General features: G+C 41.7%; 1 protein-coding gene across 1 annotated transcript in view; it reads left to right on the top strand.

Annotated features, from left to right (window-relative positions):
* The first annotated feature begins 13,765 nt into the window (after nucleotides 1-13,765).
* The window catches only part of LOC137299984 (phosphoethanolamine/phosphocholine phosphatase-like), a 32,310-nt gene continuing 29,011 nt past the window's right edge, over nucleotides 13,766-17,064 (top strand). Inside the window, exon 1 of the mRNA XM_067969038.1 lies at nucleotides 13,766-13,873. The gene's annotated coding sequence lies outside the window, so the exon portion shown is untranslated. The remainder of the gene's footprint in view (nucleotides 13,874-17,064) is intronic.

The following is a 17,064-nucleotide window of genomic DNA, read 5'->3' on the forward strand; positions in this document are numbered from 1 at the left end:
TTTTGTTTCAATACCAAAGTTGAGTTTGACTGATGTGAAATGCACTCTCTTGCTGTAGAGACTCACTCCACTTACCTAAGCCCAGAGAACTTGGGTACAGGCTATTGAGCTAACAGCCCTCCTGGGAATGTGTAGGGATATTGCTGGGGTTTAAATGACTAAAACAGCACAGAGCATTGGTAAGCTTTCTTCCACTTGTATAGTAGGACCACCACACCATTAGGGCATTGGCTTGCATGGTTATCTGAGGCCAAGTGGAAAGAATTCCAGTCCACAGAGATGGTTCTACTCGTCCAGGTGCCATCACGAAGCCAACTGGGTGGCCAACCATCAGCAGTACCCCAAAGTACTGCAGATCTACCAGATTCAAGTTTACTAGTTTACCAAGTCTGCCACAGAAGATCTACTGATTTCTGATCTCTCATGGCCAGTCATGTCATGTTGGAATGAACTTAATCACGGAGGCCCTGTTTACCATACTAATGATTACACTTTCATCATAAAAGATAGGCTGAGTATATTTTTATTATAACTGACTTTTTTTGGTTTGAGTTGAAAACAAACACACTTATCTTTCCCTATCACCCATAACTTCTCTATCAGAATGTAAGTGTAAACATTTACGGATAATCAAATTAATTCTGCTGCGGATGCCAAGGGTAAAATTCCAGTGTCTGAATTTGAGTGCCACATATTGGACGTGGTAATTGTATAAGGATTTTGTCTGTATTCAGCAAACTTTGTGTATATTCAATTCAATAAATGAATAGATATAATAAACCTAATCAGTGAATTAGATTAAAAGTTTTCTTCATTAGATTTTAGTAATGATCTGAATCAAACTCAAACAATTGATGCTTTTATGCTAACTTGCATGATATTTTATCAAACTAGTCAAAGTCACGAACCATCAAGATTGCTCAGTTTTTTGTTTGTGTGCCTTTCACTTGCTGTATCAAAATGGTTTTGAAAAAGGAGCTTTTCAGCTTGAGATGGTTCTAAATATCAATGAATATAAATATAATGCTGAAAGCTAATGTGCAGTACATGCCAGATAACCAGTAGAAGACCCAAGAAGCCAAGCTCCTCTAGTTTGTTACATGCCCAACTTCCAGTGCCCTCCAAAGAGCACTATAAAATTAATTGCAAGTAATACAATAGCCTTTTAGCACTGCAGTATAAATCACATTTTCATTGTTGTTAAACTATTGCATTGAGTTCACAATGAAAAGAGTTAAAGCCCTACTTTATAATTTTTCTTTAAAAAGTAATTTAGAGAGTAATTGTGTGTGTGTGTGTACTTCCCAATTTCATAACACTAAGTAAGAATTTTTCTTTGTTTTATGCAACTCTTTCAATCCCTGAAACTTTTCCTGCAATATTAATGGCTTAATTATTTTAGACAACATTTTTCCTCAACAATAAAATACATTTTTCTTTTAATGGATTTTGTATTTTGTTTAAAACATATGCAATTCAAACAATGGTTTGCCCTTTGTCATTCTACTAGTGATATCACGTGAAGTGCCACCCCAGAATTTTTGTGTGCAACTCTTCAACTCCAAGACTGACTGGTGTAGAATTTGAAGATTTCTGCAGGGTTTGGTATCTACGCAGCTGGCATGGATTTTTTTTTTAAAGTCCTCTGTTACTCTATCACAAATGTTCAGTAAAACATGTAAAGGCTCAAATGTATAACTTTGAAGATTTCTAATTCTAAAAATAAACATTTGTGGAAAAAAATATTAGCAAGACATCGCACTAATTAAAATATTACTTCATGTATCAGTAATGTGGTATCATAATATTCAACATAAAAGTTAGTGTAGCTAATTCTAACACCCTACTCACTTCAACATAAACCACCACAATGACAGATATCTGCTCTGCACACATGCTATCAAGAGGACTTGGTCATGCACTTTAGAATGGCAATGGAGAACCATACCTTACCCCACCCATGGTTGCCTCAGTTCCAGGGAAGTGGGCTTGCAGTTGAGAAAGCTTTATTCTAACCTTTGAGTATTTAAAACAGAAGAAAAAATAAATAAATTGTACTTTCTTATATATATGCCTAGAAATTGCAGTTGGTGTATTGTTCAGAAGTTAGTTGTGGGTTACTGAAGGTCTTTGAGAAAATTCTTGCCTACCAGTTAACTCCTGATATTCCTGTCGCACACTGCTGAAAACGTGGTATGATCTCCTGGCCGCAAGTAGATTGTCCAATGGAACGTCAGACCAATTTAGGCAGCTGAGCATCTGTAAATTAAGTAGGAAGGCATTTGTACCCCTGCAGATGTGTGGAGAACAGAAGGCCAGGGGTTAGCACTATAATACTCCCGTACAATGGAGAATACCAGAATGAGAGTGGTTAGATTTGAGTGCATAGTAACTCAGTGGCACAGGTCCTAAGCTCAGTGGAAGTATTCTTCATCAATGTTCAGACTGCTACTACAGATGCCTTGGGCTCCAATCTCCAAGATCTCTTGTCCAGGGTCAACATTCTGGGGGATTGGATTGAGAGCGCCTCCAGGCGGAGCTTCATAGATTTCATTGTTGACCTGAGATTTACTTCCATGCAGCAATGGCCTGACTGGAGTGGACATGGATTCAACCCGTTGTGTCTTAGGAAAATGTCACATCTAGCCCATCCAGCATCTCAAGTCAAGTGACAGTAGATGTACCAGCTAGCCATAACAACTGAGGATGTGGCGGAATCAGTTGCACGGCCACCTTATGAGCGAGCGTAAGGAGGTACATGATAACCTGAATCCCAATTGAAACCCTGCAGCTAGCCAGTGCACTTCTACCGCATGGGATTCACTTAGACATTATAGATTAGGGGTTAAATGGCACACACTATCTAAACATCTAAACAACTAAGGGGTAGCACCATGGTAAAACTCACTGGCATTGTTCAAATGTGGCACTAAATAGGCCATTTGGTCAATTTTTTTTTTTTATTCGTTCACGGGATGTGGGCGTCGCTGGCAAGGCCGGCATTTATTGCCCATCCCTAATTGTCCTCGAGAAGGTGGTGGTGAGCCGCCTTCTTGAGCCGCTGCAGTCCGTGTGGTGACGGTTCTCCCACAGTGCTGTTAGGAAGGGAGTTCCAGGATTTTGACCCAGCGACAATGAAGGAACGGCGATATATTTCCAAGTCAGGATGGTGTGTGACTTGGAGGGGAACGTGCAGGTGGTGTTGTTCCCATGCGCCTGCTGCTCTTGTCCTTCTAGGTGGTAGAGGTCGCGGGTTTGGGAGGTGCTGTCGAAGAAGCCTTGGCGAGTTGCTGCAGTGCATCCTGTGGATGGTGCACACTGCAGCCACAGTGCGCCGGTGGTGAAGGGAGTGAATGTTTAGGGTGGTGGATGGGGTGCCAATCAAGCGGGCTGCTTTATCTTGGATGGTGTCGAGCTTCTTGAGTGTTGTTGGAGCTGCACTCATCCAGGCAAGTGGAGAGTATTCCATCACACTCCTGACTTGTGCCTTGTAGATGGTGGAAAGGCTTTGGGGAGTCAGGAGGTGAGTCACTCGCCGCAGAATACCCAGCCTCTGACCTGCTCTCGTAGCCACAGTATTTATATGGCTGGTCCAGTTAAGTTTCTGGTCAATGGTGACCCCCAGAATGTTGATGGTGGGGGATTCGGCGATGGTAATGCCGTTGAATGTCAAGGGGAGGTGGTTAGACTCTCTCTTGTTGGAGATGGTCATTGCCTGGCACTTATCTGGCGCGACTGTTACTTGCCACTTATGAGCCCAAGCCTGGATGTTGTCCAGGTCTTGCTGCATGCAGGCTCGGACTGCTTCATTATCTGAGGGGTTGCGAATGGAACTGAAAACTGTGCAGTCATCAGCGAACATCCCCATTTCTGACCTTATGATGGAGGGAAGGTCATTGATGAAGCAGCTGAAGATGGTTGGGCCTAGGACACTGCCCTGAGGAACTCCTGCAGCAATGCCCTGGGGCTGAGATGATTGGCCTGCAACAACCACTACCATCTTCCTTTGTGCTAGGTATGACTCCAGCCACTGGAGAGTTTTCCCCTTGATTCCCATTGACTTCAATTTTACTAGGGCTCCTTGGTGCCACACTCAGTCAAATGCTGCCTTGATGTCAAGGGCAGTCACTCTCACCTCACCTCTGGAATTCAGCTCTTTTGTCCATGTTTGGACCAAGGCTGTAATGAGGTCTGGAGCCGAGTGGTCCTGGCGGAACCCAAACTGAGCATCGGTGAGCAGGTTATTGGTGAGTAAGTGCCGCTTGATAGCACTGTCGACGACACCTTCCATCACTTTGCTGATGATTGAGAGTAGACTGATGGGGCGGTAATTGGCCGGATTGGATTTGTCCTGCTTTTTGTGGACAGGACATACCTGGGCAATTTTCCACATTGTCGGGTAGATGCCAGTGTTGTAGCTGTACTGGAACAGCTTGGCTAGAGGCGCAGCTAGTTCTGGAGCACAAGTCTTCAGCACTACAGTTGGGATGTTGTCGGGGCCCATAGCCTTTGCTGTATCCAGTGCACTCAGCCGTTTCTTGATATCACGTGGAGTGAATCGAATTGGCCGAAGACTGGCTTCCGTGATGGTGGGGATATCGGGAGGAGGCCGAGATGGATCATCCACTCGGCACTTCTGGCTGAAGATGGTTGCAAACGCTTCAGCCTTGTCTTTTGCACTCACGTGCTGGACTCCGCCATCATTGAGAATGGGGATGTTTGCAGAGCCTCCTCCTCCTGTTAGTTGTTTAATTGTCCACCACCATTCACGACTGGATGTGGCAGGACTGCAGAGCTTTGATCTGATCCGTTGGTTGTGGAATCGCTTAGCTCTGTCTATAGCATGTTGCTTCCGCTGTTTAGCATGCATGTAGTCCTGAGTTGTAGCTTCACCAGGTTGGCACCTCATTTTTAGGTACGCCTGGTGCTGCTCCTGGCATGCTCTTCTACACTCCTCATTGAACCAGGGTTGATCCCCTGGCTTGTTGGTAATGTTAGAGTGAGGAATATGCCGGGCCATGAGGTTACAGATTGTGCTGGAATACAATTCTGCTGCTGCTGATGGCCCACAGCGCCTCATGGATGCCCAGTTTTGAGCTGCTAGATCTGTTCTGAATCTATCCCATTTAGCACGGTGGTAGTGCCACACAACACGTTGGATGGTGTCCTCAGTGCGAAGACGGGACTTCATCTCCACGAGGACTGTGCGGTGGTCACTCCTACCAATACTGTCATGGACAGATGCATTTGCGACAGGTAGATTGGTGAGGACGAGGTCAAGTAAGTTTTTCCCTCGTGTTGGTTCGCTCACCACCTGCCGCAGGCCCAGTCTAGCAGCTATGTCCTTCAGGACTCGGCCAGCTCGGTCAGTAGTGGTGCTACCGAGCCACTCTTTTGAGTACATTTTGTGCCCTTGCTACCCTCAGTGCTTCCTCCAAGTGGTGCTCAACATGGAGGAGGACTGATTCATCAGCTGAGGGAGGACGGTAGGTGGTAATCAGCAGGAGGTTTCCTTGCCCATGTTTGACCTGATGCCATGAGATTTCATGGGGTCCAGAGTCAATGTTGAGGACTCCCAGGGCCACTCCCTCCTGACTGTATATCACTGTACCGCCACCTTTGGTGGGTCTGTCCTGCCGGTGGGACAGGACATACCCAGGGATGGTGATGGAAGAGTCTGGGACGTTGGCTGAAAGATATGATTCTGTAAGTATGGCTATGTCAGGCTGTTGCTTGACTAGTCTGTGGGACAGCTCTCCCAATTTTGGCACAAGTCCCCAGATGTTAGTAAGGAGGACCTTGCAGGGTCGACTGGGCTTGGTGTTTTCCCGTTGTCGTGTCCAGTGCCTAGTGGTCCGATGCTGGGTGGTCCGTCCGGTTTTATTCTTATTATGACTTTTCGTAGCGAGATTTTACAACTGAGTGGCTTGCTAGGCCATTTCAGAGGGCAATTAAGAATCAACCACATTGCTGTGGGTCTGGAGTCACATATCGGCCAGACCGGGTAAGGGCGGCAGGCTTCCTTCCCTAAAGGACATTAGTGAACCAGATGGGTTTTTACGACAATCCGGTAGTTTCATGGCCATCATTACTGATACTAGTATTTTAATTCCAGATTTTTATTTAATTAATTGAATTTAATTAATTGAATTTAAATGCGCCAGCTGCCGTGGCGGGATTTGAACTCATGACTTTGGATTTTAGTCCAGGCCTCTGGATTACTAGCCCAGTAACATAACCACTATGCTACCGTACCTGGCAGATGTCTAAAGCAGTGCTTCAAGCTGCTAATAGTATGCTCAAAATTAATCCTTGTCGATGCATTGTTTTTACACTTTGCCTCACTCTGTAATTGCTGCAAGAGTATCATTAGTCAGGGCTGAAAAGGATAGCCTTGATCTCCAAGAAGCCATCTTTCACCTTCAAATAAGCCTGGCACAGATGCTTATTGCAAAATGAAAGCATTGTGGGTGCTGCCTGGGAAACAGGCATTGGCCTCATGTTATTGGTCAATTACTAGTTCCACAATAAAAATAGAAAATGCTGGAAAACACTCCATGTGTGGAGGGAGAAACAAAGTTAACGTTTCAGGTCAATTACCTTTCATCAGAACTGGAAGATATTAGAGATTAACAAGTACAGGGCCAGGGGAAAGGGGGGAAAAGGAAAGAACAAAGGGAAAGGTCAATGGAGGGCAGGAGTGATAAAATGACAAAAGGGATGATGATGCAAGGCAAGAAAGGGGGTGGTATTGGGACAAGTAAAGAAACAAAAGATGGGTCTGGAGGAGGTGTAAATAGTTACAACAGAATAGCCAAGGGGGAGGGAAGCATGGAAAATGCGGCGAGAAGGTTCCTGTGGCCCGGGAACATGGTGGAGAAAGGTGGGTAGAACCCAGGGGTGCGGACCACTCTGCCAGCCGTGTATTGATAGGGGATCCCCATCCCAAGTACCAGCCCACATCTCCTCCACTCCCAATAGCTCTGATGCAGCTGTCCTCCATTGCCACCACCTGCTGTCCGAGAAAATGGGAGCGGTGGTTAAGATCAGTTCTGCAATGGTGGGGTAGAATGCCTTTTTGTTCGGGTAGGTCATTGCATTGTAGCTTGGGGTCCAGCTGGCCACATAGCTGTTATCGATACCCCTATACTTTAATAGCCAGCAATCTGGTGCAGCTGAGCAGACCAGTTCTGTTGCTGGTGCTAGTCAGTGGGAAAGTAGATGAAGGTGCTGGCCATTCTGAATAAAGCATGTCACCTGTTTGATGTAGCTATGAGCAGCAAAGTGGCTGATACTACTGATATACCCTGATATATGTTGGCCTGAAAACTGGTGGTCTAAAGATTGAGGATGGTGGTCACCATGCCAGCCACTGGTAGTGCCATCTTTATGTTTGAGATTGTCTGTAGATGGTCTTCAGGTAGAAAACACAGCTCTGTAACTGCCTCCTTGTATGTGAGTGGAAGTTCGTGTAGGTTTGATCAATGGAATTTTGTGGGTTCCCCTTTAACTAGCAATAATTTCTGAGAATTAATGAGTATATCAATCCTCATGTACAATTTAGGCCCTGACAGTTCAAAGGTGCTACTGCAATTTCCTAATGGTTGTACAGTGGCCGTGAATGTGGCAGAGCAACTGACAGCTGATTGGTAACACCAAATTGCTTTCGGTGTAATGCTTTATACTGCTAGTAATTTCAAGGCTATTGTTAATGGTAGAAGTACTAGTTAGAAAATCGTCAACAGTAATATCTGGGCTAAACACTTTTTAATATGAAAGTTATTTGAAATTATTAGAATAATAGATGAGAGCAGCTTAATAATAAGTGATTTCAGACCTTACATAGAAAACAGTTCCTGACATGGAATACAAACCATCCAGCTGTATACGATCTGTATTGTTGTGATAGGAAAAGAAGTCAAGGAACTATGGTCACGTTTTAGATTTGAAAGATATCTGTGGTTTTATTTCTATAGTTGCTTTGTATTAATTAATTACTGCCTTGAAATAATTTACCAATTTAGCCATTGACAGGATTCAATAATTTGAACTAAAATGGAGCACCACGCTAGGGTCTGAGCATATTATCTGGACTAATACTCTGGCTTGCTGCATTGTTGAAGGAGGTATTTAAACAAAGCCCCATCTACTGTTCCAGTGGTTCATGTGAGCGTTAAAGATCCCATGACACTATTCGAAAAAAGCAGCGAGATCTTTCAATACCCTGGACAACTGGAAAGATTCTTCACTTAACCTACACCACTGGGGGAAAAAACAGATTAGCTGATCTTCATCTCATTGCTATTTGTGGGATATTGCTATGTACAAATGGCTGGCATGTTTCCCTACATAACATTAATTGTACATCAAGTGCTTTGAGATGTTTGAGACACTATATAAATGTACACTTTTCTTAAAACTATAACCATGCAGCAGATGTATATTTAATCTATTGTTTAGATTCTGGTCTTGTAATCATATTGTTTTGTGACTTCCTATCTATTGGTGACTTTGTATTTTTCAAAAATAAGATGTTGAGGCAACTGGGTGGCGTAGTGGACTAATAGAGTGATGTTCTCCTCTGAAACCAGGGATTGAATATGGCTCAAATGGATAAGATGAAAGTCTCCTCTCTCTACTTGTTGTAAGCATTCAATGTGAAATGAGTTTGGTCAGTCTCCACCCAGTTCCTTGTAGCTATGGATCCAATTCCAAATTGGCAATTTCTGTCAAGTCATCTAAGATTGGTGGTATGGGAAGTGGAAAAAAATTATCTTGGTGCAATAACCTCTTCTGAGGTTGGACTTAAACTGCGTTGTTGGAAGAGAGCATTACCATCTGCTGGTCAACGGTACAAATGTGCTTAAGAGCATAAGAAAGCATGGAGTGAGAAAACAACCTTTTGACCCATCAACCTTGACCCTCCTCAAGCTGTGCTGGAACTCCATCTCCATCTACTCAGTCACCAAAGGGAAATTTCTGCATAAATACACTGTACTCTCCAAAGGTAATGGAGCAAAACCTGTACACTCTGCATGAAAACCAACAGCACAGGAAACATTGTGGTCCATTGAAGTATTTGATGATCTCAGTCTATACTTATCCACATAGCCTTCAATTTTGTTCCCAATCAGATATTTATCCAACCATTCTATTTTTGATGATGACCCTGGGAGATAAAAGTGGAAAAATATTCAGTTCTGTGGTTCTTGTTGAGCACCAAAAAATGAAAGAAAACTAAGTTAATGTCCATATTACATGTTTTGCACTAAAAATAAATCAAATCTCCATGACATGTCTGTGTTTTTGTGAGATTAAAAGTACGGGTGAGCTGCATGGTTTGCCAAATGCATAAACTAAATAGCTGGCCCACACATTACTGAATTACAGTGAAAAGCTCATTCTAACAGGGCTGCCAGAAGAGAAGTCAAATTAATCGAAAGTGCTTTCCTCATAACGAGGGGAAAAAAATCAGAGGAAAGGGTCTGAACATATCTTGCTCACACTGCTTAGTGACTGGCTTAAGAGAAGCATTGGTAGAGACCATATCTAGGGAAAGGAAGCAAAAGATAAATTGTCAATCATCTGTAGCAGTTGGTTTAACGTAGCATTGGTAAAGACCTGGAAGCAGGCTGGCTGATCATTTTTTAACCAGGGAATGATGTGTACTGGGTTTATAGGAGTACATTTACTTTAACAAAAGAGAAAGAAAGAAATAGAATTCGATGTAAAGGATTAAGTTGACTTGATTTTTAAAATTGCACCTGGTTTATTTTCAATGTCATGTTTAGATATCCTCACCCTTTGTGAGGACACAGTTTTATAATGTTTTTACACAGAAAGTACTTGCCCATCCAAAACCCAGAGGGGTCAGTCTTCCTCCGCCATGTCACTAGGTCAGTTTCTGTGACAGACGTAAAGGTGAGACTATTAGATGTATCTATGCATCACAGGTGATGAGAAATGAAGTTAGGTTGGAGTTCAGTAAAAATACAGAGATTAGTTCACTAAGTCTAACCACACTGAAAAAGGGCAGCAGAGGCAAGGGTGTAGGATCACCACTCCACCTTTTAAAGGGGAATTTTTTTTGGAAATAATTTTTGTTTTAGTAGATTCATAATAGCAGAATCTCAATATTTGTAACAACCATAAAAATGCTAAATTAAGTCTTACCGCTCCTTTAAAACAACCCACAATCATTTTGCTGTACATTTTCCAGTGGCATGTCTGCTTTCTTTTAGATTGTCTTTCTTGTTTGTTCCCCTTATCTTCCACCCTTTGTTGTTTTTGCTATTTTTGAATCCCTTAATTTCTTTTAATCTTTTGTATATTCTTTCTTGTGTTTGAAATGTTTGCATTTTGTCCCTCTGTCCGATTACTCTCCCTCTCATACACTATCTATCTTGTAGTTTTAATTTGACCATATTTGAAAACATAAAATTTGCATTATTTGACCCTTCAGCTGACCCTCACTCATTCTTGCACATCAGGACTCACTTCCATTCTAAATAACAGCTCTGAATGGAACAATAATGCTAGGTTAGTGTAGGGAATAGAAAATACATATCCTAAATCCCACTATCTTTATCTCTAGGGTTTTGAGTTTCACTGAGACTTGTTGGCAGGGTTGGAAGTGAGTTCAGGCCTGGAGATGAACCATGATCATGAAGAGGGATATGGAAAGAGATGGGAGCAATGCATGAACAATAGACTTGATTTTACAATACAGTGGTGATGCACATGGAAATGAATTAACACCTTTTGCACCAGGAAAGTATAGAATGGACCTCATGAAATTTTGCATGTTCCACACATTCCTGCCGCAAATTACATCATGTGCTGGGAGTATATATGGGTGAGATATATGCTGTAGCAGTAAATTTAAAGGGCTGCTGCTGTGTCTTGAAAGAGCAGGTACAATTTTAGCAGTGGAAGTTTGTAAGAGGAAAAATTTTATTCACTTCATTGAAAGAGATGGCTGAGGCTAGTGCAAGGACTGAAGGCGGACTTTGCTCCCATTACAGAAAAGGTCCTGGAGGTGGGCACCCTCCTCACATGAGAGAAATGTTTAGCACATTGACTGGGTTTGCCAAAATATGTGTACTCTGAATGTAGCCACTTCAAGTATAATGCTATGTCATGAAGGCAACATACCCTTTCAGCTTAACTAGCTGCATTTTAACTTTGAATACATGATGATGATCATTTGACAACTTTGTAGCCTTTTTTACACAATCACAAGAGTGCCTATTTTGATGCATGGCACACCTTCAGTTTCCAAGGAAATATTTCAATGTTGTGGTTCAGTTATCAGAAAATGTAGACCTAATCAAATTTCTAACAACTCGTTGACTCATGTTCTGGAAAGTAGGGTGGCTTTTTGAACTTGCAGCAATGATGGGGAGAGGTGGGCAATCAGCAGGGCTCCTACCTTACCTTGAGGAAATGACACTGCAAACAGTCAGCCCAGAATCAGTGGAGCCAATTGGAGATAGCCAAGCAGGAGGGCACCCCACCTCTCCAGGCTAGTAACATTCATTGCAGCTTTTTCTCCCCACCCCCAAGTAATCTTTCACACACTAAGACACTGTCAATCACAAAGTTAGCATGCACCACAGCATCGTAGCACAGCTCAACATGTCACATTTGTTGCAAGGAATGTATTGCTGTTAGCTGGTTCCACTTATCTTTGTAGTTGGACTGCCCTAATACTTGCCTTAAATGTGTCCTCAAAATTGAGTCAGTAGTCAGACTGAATTTTAGGAAAGAAAAGGACTAATGTTAATTAAACCATGAAGACTTACACAAATAAAAAATTCCTTACCAAGGATAGAAACAAGATATCAAGACCACAGGCCCACAGTTGGCTCATTAAGACAGACATAAAGATGTCCTGTTAGAGCTGTCAGCTTTGACAGCAAAAATCAGAGAAACTAGGGAGTAAACAAGCACTCTGTCATGTCTAGGTGCCGGTTCTTCATTGTTTTGAAGGTCATCAAGAGTATATGGTTGTGTGAAATGATTGAAACCAGAAGGGCTGAACTCTTTTAACATGTGTCACTCAGATTAGTCAATGGAATTGAAATATCTTTGGAAATTGAGGATATATAAGATAGTATTTTTGACACTAAAGTCTCAGTTTTCAGTTCTCAGTGTCAGTTTAGTTCTAATCCTTTTAATAGTTCTTGTAGAAGTCTTTGTGGTAGAAGCTGTAGGAGCTCTTTGTCTCATAGATGTAGAAGGATGTTTCTGTCAAACTACTAGTGCATCTCCGACAGAGGGAAAGTTTAGAGAAGTTAAAATTGTATGACTATACTAGCCTGTTACAGCCAAATAAAAGTGTGTCATTTAGATGTACAAGTTTCCCTGAAATCAAGAGACGTGAGATTTAAGACAGCTAGTCCAGATACTGCTACCAGCGTGGAAGTTGAATTTTCCTAGGAGCAGAGGATCCAGGAGGAATAGATAATACCCTACAGATGAAGATTCATCTCTCTGACATCTCAGAAGACTCCCGGTGGAAGGCAAGGCAACCAATTCACCACAGTAGATCAGAAGGATGAGCTCGTGTAAAATTTGGAAACATTGCTAACTACAAGCATATAGACTTTATTCAATAGATTGGCTATCTAATGCTGTTAACCTGTCAATTATGTAAGGAATCTAATCCTAAATTAATTTCACCAATTTATATCAATCTCAGACTCTGATAAGAACATAAGAAATAGGAGCAAGAATAGGCCATACAGCCCCTCGAGCCTGCTCCGCCATTTAATCAGATCATGGCTGATCTTCAACCTCAACTCCACTTTCCTGCCCGATCCCCACATCCCTTGGTTCCCCTAGAGTCCAAAAAATTATCTATCTCAGCCTTGAATATACTCAACGACTTAGCATCCACAGCCCTCTGGGGTAGAGAATTCCAAAGATTCACAACCCTCTGAGTGAAGAATTGCCTCCTCATCTCAATCTTATATGGCCGACCCCTTATCCTGAGACTATGCCCTCTAGTTCTAGATCTCAGGTGGCATCATCTAGATGGCATGATCTCAACTGTAAACTTATAACTCTAAAGAGATTTAACAGCAGCTTTTAAAAGTATGAAGAATGTTTGATAGGATAAATAGGGAAATACTATTTCTTCAGACTAGGGAGTCTGGGAGGAGAGGTTATCAAATTAAAACTGTCACTAAAAGGGTGAGGACAGAAATTTAGGAAAAAATTCTTTTATGCAGAAAGCTGTTGGAGCACAAAATGCTTTGCTATGCGGAATAATTGAACCAGATACCGTTGCTTCTTTTAAGAATTAGATAAACATTTGAAGTAGAGAGGAATATAAAGCAGTGGGATTACTTTTGGATTCCTGTAGCAAAGAATCTACACGGTTCTGTGTGTTATCAAATTATATTGGGAGAAATGTTAGGAATGAGATTTACATAATCAAAAAGAGTGAGACAGATTGCAAAGCCATTTAAACATATTCAGCTGTGTTTAAAGAGAGATGTGTCAAACCAAGACAGATACTGACAGGATTTTAAGTAACAAATAAGAACTTCCCAGTCAATGTTACTGAGCTCAGCTGGCAACAAGGTCGATAAAGTCCCGCGAGCTCCTTCTTGACCAGCCCCTGTCTCAGATTAAAGCTGCCGGGCTCTCTATTGGTTAGGTTCTTGGTGGCGTCACAAAGGAAACCCCTCCCATTAAATTGTCAGTTTCCTAGAAACCTGCTTCCTGGATACATTCACTGTAACATTTTAACAGATACTTATCATCGCGAGCGGCTTGACAGGGCTGCAGCAGTCGGGGCAACCTTTAATGCTGTGTTTTTTTTTCTAACGCTGCGGTTTCACACAGACTCTTCCTTTGAATACGGGTAAGTAAGTGATCCCTGCTCGGGGGAGGGCGGGAAGAGGCGGCAATTATTGTTGAATGTTTATTGAACGAGTAAATTGAAACTTGTTGTATGTCTTTCTTTGTTTTAATGAAGCTTCAGTTAAGGTTATTTAAAAAGATTCCAACCGGATCTCTTCTATTTTACTTTGATCCGCTGAAGGACTTGCTGATAAAGGTGTCCGTTGATCTTCAAATAAACCCTTGGTTGATTGGGTTCGAGAAGATCAATTTCCAAAACGCGTTTTGTGGGGGGTCTGAAGTTTTTGTCTTCAAAGCTAACCTGACCCGACTTTTGTATTGGGACGTGTTATGTAGCAGTTGCAACGATTTTGGGCAACGTCTGCCGATTCATTCTTGTCCGGCAATAATAAATAACAATCTTCTTTTTTCCCCTTTTAAATCTCCCAATTCCTACATAGCATTTTAACAATTAGTATCAGCGTTAGTGAATTAACAAAGTATTTGAATGTTTAATGGATCACTTCGTTATGTCTTTCTACCTAATTGTGCTTTTCTGTTTTAACAAAAAAGGACGCGTCTAGTGACGGCAGTGTCAATAGCGGGTTCTGCAGGCAACGCAGAGCTAACTGCGCAGATGTCAGCTCAATGCACAACGCTAGCAATCGAAACCCTAACATCTTAATCAAATTTTAATATTTTCATGATAACCTTCGATCAGCTCCACGGTGTTCAATGGCAGACTAACGCGATGATACCCTTCAGGCATATGTTTGATGCTAAATAATGGTTTCTGCAGGCAACGCAGATGTCAGCTCAGATCTCGCACAATTCACAGCGCTAACAATCCCCATTTCTTCGAAACCCAACCCTAATACCCTTAAACTCAATCCTAAATCCTAGTCCTAATACCCCTGCCCCTAATACTCCTAACCCTAAAACCCCCTAATCCCAAACCCGAGACGCGTCGGGTGGCTGCGGTGTCAGTCGTCATTGTGACGTCATCGTGGATGCAGGACAACTGGTGGCAATAGTCATTGTGACGTCATCGTGGATGCAGAACGGCCAAGGCATCAATAGTGAACAGGTTTAGGAATTGAAGTGACAAAGTAGTATTGGTCTTAGAGGCCAATTCACTGATGCTGATTCTTTACATAAGTTCTAAATATTCGGTACTGTCTATTTCCTTCTCTGCCGAAGCAACCAGTTTATGACTAATTATAATTTCATGACACAAAATAACCTTCAATCAGCTCCACTGTGCTCAATGCAAGACTAATGTCTTTCATGAAGGCTTTGGTTTGATGCTAAATGATGGGCGAGAATGCTCAACCTTGATTTATGTGCAGTTGCATTCATACAATAAAGCTCTCTAGCTGTTTTTTTCGTTCAAAGTAAAGGCTTGCATTAATATAGAGGTTTATCACATCTCTTTAAAAACATCTCAAAGCACAAGTGACTATTTTGCAGGCAAACATGGCGGACATTTTGCACACGGTAAAATTGAATAAACCGCAATGAAATGAGTGACCAGTTTTCCTGCTTTGGTGATGTTGATTTAGGGAAGAATGTTGGCTAGCACCCACAAGAATTCCTTGCTCTTTTTAAAAACTGTGCCACAAGAGCTTTAATGTCCACCTAACCAACAAACCAAGGCCAAAGGATAGTTCTTCCGAAAGTGCAGCACTCCTTCAGTGCTGCAGTGGGGCTTGAACTGACAACCTTCTAATTCGGAGGTGAAAATGCTACCACTGAGTCAAGTTGATACTTTAGCATAAGATTTAATTTAAAAGTATTTTTTATTGTTTTCCCTTCATATTTAATGACAAACAAGCTCAAAACATTTATATTGAACTCGGAAGACTGCAGTAACATATTCACACATCTTAAAAATGCAAGGTCCACAATTTTTTTTCTCTGCTTCATAATATTTTATTTGACTTGCTTTGGTTTTGATGACTCACTACAATATTTATCATTGTGGCTGATCTTTCCTTTTCCCTCCACTTCTCTTTTTCCCCAGCCGTATTTAATGTCAGAAAACAGTGATGAAGCACTATTTTTGCCAAAGCGTTCTCTGGTTATTAAGTGATTAAATATGAAACTAGCAGTTTGCAGTGATACTGTACAAGTTTAATAGCCAAACATGCAGGGGATGACTGATGAGATTAGAGGTTAATTTACTTTTCAAGCAGCCTATATAGTTCTGAACACATTTATACTATCTTTTAAATTATACAGCATATAAGGAAGCTGCTATTTTTATGCACCTGTTGTCACTGAACATTTGAACTCTTCTATAAAAGCTGAGTTTGCCAACACCACTTTCAATTGCAATACGTTCCCATTGCATTTCCCTTATCTAAAATTGTAAATAGCTGCGCCCTCTCAATAAACCTGATAAGTTTTTTTTTTAAAAATTGTTCTCAAGGTTGGCGCATCCAATGTTCAATATGCCACTGACTCAACAGTTTTGCGGATCAGGAGTGGATTAACTGGAACAGTGCAACTTGTCTTGTGCTTGTGTGTTGTGTGCATGGAATTTCTCTGTAATCCATAACAAATTATTTCCAATAAACTTACAGCAGTGCTCCAAGGGAGTACATTGCTGTATATTGCTTTTTTCTAAATACCAATTAGCATTGCACTGCATTTCTTTGGTGCTCCGTAGATTGAGAAGAATCCATGGAATTTTTAGTAATAAAAGTAAAAATGCTAACTTAAATTCCACACCGTGCATAATATACAACATAAAATCTTAGTTAGTGAGTTAAAGACAGTATATTTCTTATTCAGATGAAGTTCTCTAATTTTGTCTAATAACATCTGAACCCCTTATTCAGCCAAAAGACCCGTAATTATTACTCAATATATATTGGATATTAAACTAAAAGCTGGTTTGTGTCAACTCCAGCACCCATCACAAAAACTTTGCATAGCCAGCTTGCTTTGAATAAGTAGATGTGTGCCATTTGGTGGCCTTTTGTTCAACGCTACCCAGCTGACAGTTCCAGGGAATTTCAAGTTTTAAACCAGTTGTTTTTTGAGCTTGGAAAGTTGGGGGAGGGGGGAAGAGGGGATGGGTGGGGGGAGTCCTGATAATAAAGGGTGACAAGGACAGTAGTAAAAAAGGATCTTGGCTCGGAAGATCAGGAAGTAGAATCAGTACGGATGGAGGTAAGAAAAAACAAGGGGCAGAAAACACTGGTGGGG

The sequence above is a fragment of the Heptranchias perlo genome, chromosome 30 (assembly GCF_035084215.1).
Source record: "Heptranchias perlo isolate sHepPer1 chromosome 30, sHepPer1.hap1, whole genome shotgun sequence".
NCBI lineage: Eukaryota > Metazoa > Chordata > Chondrichthyes > Hexanchiformes > Hexanchidae > Heptranchias > Heptranchias perlo.